We start from the raw sequence: 10,543 nt of genomic DNA, 5'->3' as shown, positions 1-10,543 counted from the left end.
CAAATGTCTTGAAAAATACAGACTGCCAGAGCTCATTAGGAAAGGAAAGAAACAGGAAATTTTCTCAACCTGCTGAAGGTCACCTACAAAACCCCACAGCTAACCTCATACTTGGTGGTGAAAGAATGATCACTTTTCCTCTAAAATTAGGAATAAGGCAAGGATATTTGTTCTTTAACATCATACTAGAGATCCTAGCCTGCAGTAGAACGCAAAAAAAAAAAAAAAAAGAAATAAAACGCTCTCTATTCGCAGATGGTGTGATTGTCTACATAGAAATTCACAAAGAATTTACAAGAAAACTGTTAGAACTAATAAACGAGATGGCAAAGCAAAGGTGGCTGCCCCTCCCCCTTATTTGTCACCAATTCTCCATCTCCCTCAGGACTGATCCGAAAATAACTTACCGCAGCCTGTTTTAGAAAAGCCGATAGAAGATGCAGTGGTTGCACATAAACTGGATGCCAAGAACGATGTTGGAGGAGCCCCCCATCGGTCTAGCACTTGCATCAGGCTTTTTATTTTCCATCAGGATTGAAGGCACCCCTCCCATATGCTTGGTGCTTTTAAACATACGGACTGCGCTTCATCAGCTGCACAGTTACCCATACTCCAAGCTGTTCAATTCAAATATTTGCTGCTCGACTTTGTCAAAAATGCCGTAGCTCATAGTGGACAAGCCGTAGTCTCCATTCCCTTCTTTCTTGTTATTCCCCAAATCGGGACAGCTCGTAGGAGAGCTGGGTAGGGAACCCGTGGTCTTCACTTCCAGGAATTGTCTGCACTGTGCCCTGATGTCATGCCTTCAACTAACATGGAGCAACCCCAGGAAACCTCTCATGGAACCCAGGCTTACCTTGAGTGAAGGGATGTGGTTGAGTGCACTGTTAGCCTGAATTTCTATTTTTTTTTTTTTTTTTTTTACTCTACTCTAGTGCCTGTATTCATTAACCCGTCTAAAATCCCTTGGGAAGCCACATGGACTGTATAATGCAACGAAATATCTTAGTGGTGCAAGGATCATCTCTGAAGGAATTCTGCAATGATGCAAACTTTCCATTAGGGGGAGCTAGAGTACTAATGCTAAAAATACTGCAGGTTAAAATAACATCGTTTGCAAATTGCACAATTGTTTCTCAATTAGTCTTTATTATTTTCATGTTTTCTGCTATGTATAAAAGGCATACATAATTTAAAGGTATCATTTGAATATATGGTATAATTTAGGAGGAGAATGTGAATCTTAAAACTTATGCCCTACTTTTTAACAGTACTTTGAACAGACCTGATGAATTTGGTTTGAACTCAAGGGAATTTTCCTAAATCAAACGCTGAAGTTTTTTTAAGCCTAAAAATGTTTTAGAGGTAAACAGAGTACAATAAGAGTTTTAAAGATAATTCTTTTGGTAAAATGTATTGTTTGCTTTTTATCTGTCACTGAAGGAAGACAAAAATGTATTTTATTCACTAAATCTACCTGGCGTTTACTTTTTAAATTGTAGCCACGGACCACACTCAGAGATTAGGACTCACAGCTGTGGGCATATATCACAGGACCAGTTAAGGAAAGGAGTGGGTGCTGCCAGGTAAGGAGTCCACAGAAGGCTGAAAGGGAGGGAAGCAAGGGACCGGTTTTCCGCCACGCGGCACAGTCCCCGTGAGCCTGGGGAAGGAGTTTAAAGAGGACACATTAATGTCAGAGCGTGAGGAGCAAAGAGGCCAGAAGTACAAAATCTTCTCCGAGGAAGAGAAAAAGAGACGCCAACGTGAATTTTGTAAGTATGTAACCCTTGGCCGGCATCCCTTTGGAGGGTTATGATCTAACTTACACCAGCAGGACGTAAAACAGGACTCCTCTGGCTACAGGATTGTGTTCGGTAATGATTCAGTTTAGAGTGTAAGCAGAGGATGTGAACTTCCCTCTGGTTTCTCTCCTTGGCAGTTGGGTTTAGGCAGAGAGAGTGCTTGGAGAGGCCATGGAGGGGTGAACAGGAGAAAGAGGAGAGGAATAGCAGGTGCTGAGGAAAGGTCATTGTCTCCTGGTTTCTTAGAAAGTAGGGCATCAGCAGCAGGTGACCAGGGGGGTTCCAGGGGGGCGGGGGTCCCGGGGACTGGGCGGAACAGGGCTTCTCAGCCCGCAGGCTCTCCTGGAGATTTTCTGGTTTGGTTCTGTTCTGTGCTATTCCAGTCATTTTTATGGCGATATACATAAAGAAAAGGACACAAATCATAAGTCGTACAGAGGACAGGTTTTTCTCAACGTGGACAAGAAAGAGTAGCCTCCAAACCTCAGAAGCTGCCTCTGACGCACCATCCTAACTGCTAACGCCATAGCCTAGTCTGCCGGCTGTTGAACTTTATGTAAATGAGTCGTTTGTAATGTATGTAAATGAGTTGCTCTGTTGCACAGAACAGGGCCGATAGGGACATTCTCGCTCTGTCACGTGGTGGACAGAGGTGTGCACCCCTGTTGGGAACACCTAGGGGGAGGATTGCTGGGTCATAGGGTGTGCTTATATACTCATAGATACCAACGAAGAAGTTTCCCACAGGACTGGTACCAATTTACAGTGTCTGTGTATCCTGTTACCGAAAGTGGGGTCTGGCTGCTCGCTGCTCAAAAGCCAATAAAGAGCAAGGTTGGTGGAAAGGAAAGTTGGCTTCATTTCGGAGGCCGGCAACTGAGAGAGAGGGCAGACTCCTGTCCAGAGGCTGACTCCCCCCCTGACATCAGTGGGCGAGAGCTTTTAGAGGGGTGTTTCAGGGGTGTATAGTCGGAGGGAGGGGGCTACATGCAGAAACAGCACAGTCAGCTCTGACTGTCATCTTGAAATTGGCCATTGGTGGTCTGACCAGCGTCGTCTTGATTGTTTTAAGTACAGTTAGTCTTCATTTCCAGGGTTGGTTTGTTCCCACGTCCTTGAGGCCAGTTCTCGGAATTGTGGCAGCTTATGTCATGGCTACAGTCTGGTCATCATGTAGTTAACTTCTTCCACCTGGTGGAGGTTTCAGTATCTACAGGACAGCTCACAGGAGATGGCTCGGAATCTATCTATCTATAGCCCTTGAGAAGGAACTGAAGGTCCTTGACAGTGCTTAATGACTAAACTATTATTATTTAGTCTTGTTGGACTGTTTTCCTTTGCTTCTGCATTTTCCCACTTCTCTGATTAAACTTATTCTTTTTTTTTTTTAATATTTATTTGGCTGCGCCCGGGTCTTAGTTGCAGCATGCAGGATCTGTAGTTGCAGCATGCATGTGGGATCTAGTTCCCCGACCAGGGATCAAACCCAGGCCCCCTGCATTAGGAGCCAGAGTCTTACCCACTGGACCACCAGGGAAGTCCCTAAACTTATTCTCTGACTAAAGTTTTTCTACAGGCAGAAGGCAGGCGAAGGACATGGTGGGGAAGAACCATAGGGTCCTGCTCCATTTTAATACCAGTGGCTCTATAATTAAGCTCCTGGCATTTAATATTACTGTAATAATAACAATCTATTATCTTATAATAAAATACTATAATTATTCAAATCAAATAAATAACTAAATATAATTATTAATAATTATATTAATAGAATCTCTTAACAATTGTATATGGTCAGGCCACTCAAGATGGCTGTTCTCTTGCTCTCTGGACATCCCCTGCCCGACTAGGGCCTGCTTCACCTACGCCCTACTTACAAGACTGACCTCCCTATGTACTTGCCCCAGGCCCCAGCAGGTGATTATACTTATCAAAGTGGGTGGTGAGGGGCGTGCCCCTCTGCTGGTTTCCCTGGTAACTAATGAGCCCACCTGAAGTCAATTCCCCTGTAACTGGCAATCTCCCCTTCCCCCACCCGGGGGAGTGAAGACTGCCACTATGTCCCGCCTCCTGTCCACTGCACACGGTGGGGTGTCGCTCCAGGACCCTGCTTCATATGTGTAAGCTCCCCCATCCATTAAACCACTTACGTCTGTCTTGCTGACTCTGGGCTCTTTCTTGGATCTTGAAGCTGGGCAAGCAGAGGGTTTGTAGGCCTGTGAGGTACAGCCCAACGACTTGAAATTGCCCATCTTTTTTCATTTTATCCATTTTGATGGGTGTATTGTGTTATTTCATTGTGGTTTTAATGGGGGTTTTTTTCCATTTTTTCTATTAAGTTGTCCGCCTTTTACTTACTGATTTGTAGACACTCTACATATCCTGGATACTCTCCTGAAGTATTCGTATAAAGCTATAAATGCTAACTCATGATACCAGAGAAACCGATGTCTTTGAGCAGACAGAGCCTCAGGGAGAAAATCGTAGATGGTAAAGCTCTTCCTCGGCGGCAGCTGGCCTTCCCAGGACTGTGGTTCAAAAAGCCGCAGGTGCCAACGCCATTGTATGGGTCACTTCCAGGAAACAAGGGTGTAAGTTAAAAGCAACCCAAGGAATATGTGACTCTGATTTACTGGAAAACTTTTTTGTCTCATCTTCCAAAGAAAGTCACGGTGTTGAGAGCAAGTTCTAGAATGAGGGATTCCCTCAAACTGTGGTCCACGTGATCTATAGGCAAAACAAGCAAGCTTTATATCTGGCTAACGACTTGCTCTAAAATGAGCCCCACTTGGCACTAAGCAGAATCCTGGCATCGACTCACTGTCTGGGAAACAGTAACATGGGTTCACTCAGATGAATTTATAATTACCGGCCATTGTCACTCAAGAGTTAGGCCTTTCAGGTTAGGCTGTGTGAGAGTCAAGAAGGCTGGAGGCTTTCTCAGGGGTGACCTTCCCACTCAGGCTCTAATGCCTGGTCTGCAAGCCCAGCAGCCTGGCCAGGGGTCCTCTTACTTCAACAGTGACAGCCAATTACTCACCCAGCTGGCCCCCTGGAGTACCTTATCTCTCACCAGGTGGATAAGGGCTTGGAGAACAGATTTGATGAAAGACAGGAACTCCTGCAGATTGGCCTTAACCTGACAATAAAGCAAAACTGCTCAAAACCAGCCTGACCCTTGTTTTGCATTTTGACCCTGGCATAATTTATGATGACTATTTGAAACTAAATAGTTTCATTTAAATTAAAGCCATGTTCACATTGCAAGAAAGGTCTGATTTCATAGGAAGAAATATCAATACTTGAAGTTTAAAGGCAGTGCAAATATCTCCAGCCATCGCCAGCACTGATACAAAGCAGTTGGTGAACTCCTGGGTGCCGGTGGCCTCAGCCCTTTCATTTCCATCACAGACCTGGCTTTGTCATCGCCAAGGTCACTTCCAGCCCCTCCAGCAGTCACACGCTGCCCCGGGCTGCAGGCAGAGGGAGCTGCCTCGGACTCTCATTTCCTTTGGCCTTTGGCCCAAAAGATCCAGGTTCCTTTTTTCTTTTGCCTTTTCTCCTTGGGCAGGAATTTAAATTGTGCCCCCGAGATTTTCTCACTATCCCAGGTCTTCGCTTTTAATGCCTGGCACCTGGTCCCTTTCAGGTTTTCCTGTTGGCTTTCCTTTTCTTCACCATTTGTGCAATATTTTTCATCCTCACTACTTTATGATTTTTCCCTTCATTAGGAAGAAAAATGCTGTAAGTCTTACAGATGCTCGAAGGTCCTTTGGAACTGCTGGGCCCACCATACCCTCTACCCTGACCCCAAGCAAGCTTAGCAGCTGCCAGGCCTTCCTCCTCTTGGGACCCCACCCTGTGGGGTGGGGGAGGAGTCATGTTGCCATGACAACCAGCAACCTGCAAGTCAGCTAGTTGAGGGTGTGCTAGCTCAGGCCTGGGGCCCTGGCCCAGCCTGGGGGCCCTCCCCAGCATTATCAGAAACAACCCCATTGGGTGCCCCCCAAGTCCTGGCGTGCTCTCCCAGCTCTGTGCTCACTGGTCTTAGCAGCTACTTAGGGTGAAGCCTACAGCTGGGGAGGGTCCACAGAAAGTGATGAGTATTTTCTCTGCAGGGAATCAGTCATCACTCTGTCCTCAGTGTGTTTATTCCGAAGTCAAGAATGAATGTCCAGGGACTTCCCTGGTGGCGCAGTGGTTAAGAATCTGCCTGCCAATGCAGGGGACACGGGTTCAAGCCCTGGTCCGGGAAGATCCCACATGCCGCGGAGCAACTAAGCCTGTGCGCCACAACTACTGAACCTGCGCTCTAGAGCCCACAAGCCACAACTACTGAGGCTGCGCTCTAGAGCCCGTGAGCCACAACTACTGAAGCCCACGTGCCTAGAGCCGTGCTCCACAACAAGAGAAGCCACTGCAATGAGAAGGCTGCGCACTGCAACGAAGAGTAGGCCCAGCGTGCTGCAACTAGAGAAAGCCTGTGCGTGGCAACGAAGACCCAACGCAGCCATAAATAAATAAATAAACTTATTTAAAGAAAAAAGAATGAATGTCCAAAGCCGCCATGTTGGTCCAGCTTGGTCCTGACGCTGAAGGCAGGGGAGAGAGGAGAGCTCTAAGAAATGGGAGGGGAAAACCGGACAGATTTTGTACCTCATTTGCAAGGGCAGATTTAATTTTAACATCTTGCCATCCTTAAACCATAGTAGTTCTTCCTAGGGAAGGCTTCCTGGGGGGGGTCTGCGCAGTGTCTGTCTGGAATGCTGCTTAGCAACCAGCTTGAACACGACACGGATGGATCATGTATAAACCACTTTGAAACAGAAGCTCACAGGCGCTGGTCACCGGGAGACACTCCAGAGGCAGCTGGGGAGCAGGGCAGCGGGGAAGGGAGGCCGCCTGAGCCGGCGACTGGCTGTCCTGTGTGGCCCCAGCAGCAGAAGCTGACGGTCTGACCTTAAGATAAAATCCCTATTGATCGACAGTTGTCTGGGCACTAACAGATCAGGAAGCAGAAAGGCTTTACTCTTTGCTTCATGTGACTTTCCTGCTAATGATGCTGAGATGAATAACAAGCCTCAAACTGAAACTCAATTTCCTCCCAGGCTGCAGAGGGAAACAGGGGCAGCTGGAGACGGGGTGGCCGGTGGTGACGCACCTCGTCTGCCCAGGGCACGGGCAAAGCCAGCACAGCCCATCACGTCCACCGACTGTAATTAGGAAAAGGCCCTGGACTCCGACAGATCTTGGTTGTAGTTTTTAGTCTGCCGCTTAGGAACTATGAATTTGCAAATTTCACCCGATTCCCTGAACCTTCGATTTCCTCTCCTCTATAATGTGAGATTGTCAGGAGGATAAGAGCAGATATGCAGGGTCCTGCCTGAGACAAACACTGGCTGGGAGTGTTCACATTTCCCCCATTTGGGGCTGAAAAAAGGGCATATCCCTGGGAGCCAGGCATGGGTGGATGGCCCCTGGGTAGATGTCCTAGCCCCCATCACAGAGGAGGACCCGCAGAATGGTTCATGGACTTCGGGGGCTGAGTGGTGACAGAAGCCCAGGCTCCTCCCTGCTCCTGCTGCCGGAAGCTTGCACCCTCCTTGAGCCCGGCTCAGATGAACATCCTCGACCCTGGTTCCCTCCTTCCTTCATCGCAGGCAATGACTTCTCACCCGTAGGCTGGTTTCAGTGCTTAACTCTTCTGTTAAAGCCTTTCTCACGCTCCACTTTGGATGGCTCTTTCCTCCCCTGGCTTCTGCCACCGCAGACCAGCTCTGCGGTTTTTGAACTTCATGCAAATGGACTCACCAAGTGTGCTATTGGTGGACTTTTACAAAATGCTGGGTACATTCCCATCAGCTCCGGAATTGGAGGCAGGTGAGCTCCCTGCTCACAGACCCTGACCTGCCTGCAGGCCCAGTCAGGACCAGCTTCTGGAAAGAGAAGCGTTGAAAAAAGTAAACAGCTTTCCACTGAATGCCCGATGGGAATGGAGCACGCACAGCCCGGCGGGGACTGTGGCCACTCAGGTGGGCCCCTGACCTGGCTGCAGGTGTCTCGGATTCTACGTGGCTTCCTAGGTGGTTCTCTTGGATGTTTTGAGACCTGTGAACTGGAGGAAAATCCATACGTGAAAATCCAGACCAAACAAAGTTGATTAATCAGGGTCATCACCAAATGATGGTAATTTCCTTGCTTTGCCAACGTGACCTAAAATGAATTGAACCGATTTTCAGGAACATATCCACACGTCTATCTAGATGTACCTGATTGGACAGTATTTATGTTTTCATTCATTTATTTGGTCCTTTATTTGCCCATCCTGCTTTAGCTGTCAGCCACAGGGCAAGAACAAGAACAGGAACTGACTGTGAATATTAAGGTGACTTTCTTGACTCCACAGGCTAGTGTAGGCTGCTCCGTATTTGAGTTATAATTACTTCTTGAGTCTGTCCCCTGCAACTAGATTGTAAAGTACTTGAGAGCCTGGGAGGTTTCAACCTTTGTAAATGTCTCTGACCCAGAGCAAACATTCAGTGAATGTACCCTGATAATAAATGTTTCTGGACAGACAGAAAGCAGGGAGGGGAGAACGGAGAGGGAGGGAGGAAGGAAAGGAGGAAGAAAAGCAATGCAGTGTGACTGTACAGAGCTGGGGCATTTCTGTAGGTACATGGATGGATACACAGATACATGTAAACCACACCCCTGCAAAGTTCTTGAAGAAATGTGATTTCTGTTTCCTTCAGAGACAGAAGTCTACACTCTTACAAGCTTCACTGTCATATTGTAACTTGAGAATGTAGCATTAATTGCTACACAGAAAGCAAGTGTAACTCACTTGCGAAAAGGCAAATTGCGCTGTTGTGCTTGCTTTATTTATTTGGCCTCTGAATGCAAATTGAATAATAAATGGCGAACAGTCGAACTTGCCGTGGATGGTATTGACTGGGAGAAGGATTAAGGCCCACAGTCCGCAGTGACGGCTGGAGGTCAGCCTTTACCAGTCGGGGGCGGTCAGGCCGGTGTCCCGGCTCATTTTTATTTTCACTTTTACTTCTCTCTCCTCCCTGTGACTTTACCCAGGAAAATAGCACCGCCTGTCACCTAGGAAACTGGGCTGTCTCGCTGGCAGGTGGAGATGGGTGACCCCACCCTGTCTCATTACAAATGTGCATTTGCAGCTGGGCTCTGGGTGACCTTGCCAAGGACAGAAAGCTAATCCAATGATGCTGGTGAATTGAGGCCCAGCCCCACACACCTGGCGTCCTGAGGGCCCGGCTGAGGGGTGGGGATCTGCCTGTTTAAGCTGCTAAACACGCCCATCTCTTAAGAAGGAGGCTGCAAAGTGGTTTCGTTCTGAAAATGATTAAGAAATAAGCCTGATGCTCTGTATTGTGACCGTGCAAGACCCTGGGCCTCTAACTTCGACCACCTTCCTTTTCACCGGGTTCCCCGGAGCGGACGGTTAGCATTGGACTTGAGACTGGGTGAGCTGAGGACAGAGGCCTTGGGTTCCTCCTTTAGTTATGCTAATTGAGAGAGAAGACAGGGGTGAGGGCCGGGACAGTGGGGCCCGGGCGGCCGCTGTCTGCGGGCTGAGTCTTTATTCTGCAGCTTTGGCAGTGACGGCTCCTTTCTGGGCCCTTTGTCGCTGTTGGCTCAGGGACCTCGGGGCTGCGCTCCAGCTGTATGCAAAGTGCGGCCAAGGGCTCGGGGAGGGGGCCCAGCGCATTGTCCTTCTGTCGCAGCCTCCCTACCATCCTCCCATCCTTTATGTGATAACAGCAACCAGCACCTTTGGCTACTAGGTGCTATTTTAAGCCCTTCGGCTGGTGAAAGGACTTGATTCTTACCACAGCCTAGGGATGGGCACGGTGTGTGCTCTGATTTCAGACGGGGGACCACAGACTCCCAGGCTGCCTGAGTGCCCGCGGGGGAGGTGGGCCCAGTGGGGAGGGCCACGCGCCCTCCAGGTGGCTCCTCCGTCTTCACTGGCTGTCGGCCTGTCTGTCCCCTGCCGTCTAGGGTGACCCGCCGGGCCTGGACCCAGAACTGCCGCGTCCTCCCCGCCTGGCGTTCCCAGTTCCGAGCACGGCCGGCTGCAAGGCTAAGGGCAGTTCCAAGGTAGGGTGCTCCCCGCAGGACAGTCCAGATTCCAGGGAAAAGACACCTCTTGCTCGTCTAAAGAGAGGCTGTGTGTGTGTCTTTTACCCAGGAGAACAATGATGGAATCAACGATTTTAACCTGCGTTGTAGGAGCTCCTAACCAGGTGATGCTCTGGGAAGCAGAGAGCCAGGGGCCCACGCCCAGGAGCTGACCTTCCCAGGGCAGTAGGCGAACTTTTTCTTCTCTATTTTTATTAAAAATAAATTATGAAGTTTATTTATTGATTTTTGTATAATCCAACTAGATAAAAGCATTTTGACTTATGTGTCCCTCGACTAACTTTTGTTCTGTACGTGTGTAATCCATGGTGAAAAACGAGGCCCTCCCTCACACTGTTCCGTCTCCCATTTCTGAGCTAAAGAAGTTTGTACTGCTGTTTTCACTGGTTAATTAATTGTCTCATCTTTGGGTAGTTACGGTTTTAACCCAGGTGTTAGTGATAAAGTTCGCAACTTTAATAAGGTTGAGAAAACAGGGCTAAAGTTTTGCGCTTCTAAGTGAAAAACATGCATGTTGTCAGTTTCTCCAGCTGATATAAAATGTGACATGTTTCCTTAAATCAGCA

The 10,543-nt window shown here is 48.2% G+C and overlaps 1 long non-coding RNA gene across 1 annotated transcript; it reads left to right on the top strand.

Annotated features, from left to right (window-relative positions):
- Positions 1 to 6,278: 6,278 nt before the first annotated feature.
- Positions 6,279 to 10,244, top strand: LOC113610565 (uncharacterized). The gene is made up of 2 exons (XR_003429126.1): positions 6,279 to 9,298; positions 9,837 to 10,244. It is a non-coding gene; the product is annotated as an uncharacterized LOC113610565 (long non-coding RNA).
- The last annotated feature ends 299 nt before the right edge of the window (positions 10,245 to 10,543 follow it).

This window comes from Aethalodelphis obliquidens, unplaced genomic scaffold, assembly GCF_003676395.1.
Source record: "Aethalodelphis obliquidens isolate GAN/ISIS:26980383/991018 unplaced genomic scaffold, ASM367639v1 scaffold63, whole genome shotgun sequence".
NCBI classification, from domain to species: domain Eukaryota; kingdom Metazoa; phylum Chordata; class Mammalia; order Artiodactyla; family Delphinidae; genus Aethalodelphis; species Aethalodelphis obliquidens.
Note: the sequence above shows the minus strand (reverse complement) of the source record. Positions and strands in the feature narration are given on the sequence as shown.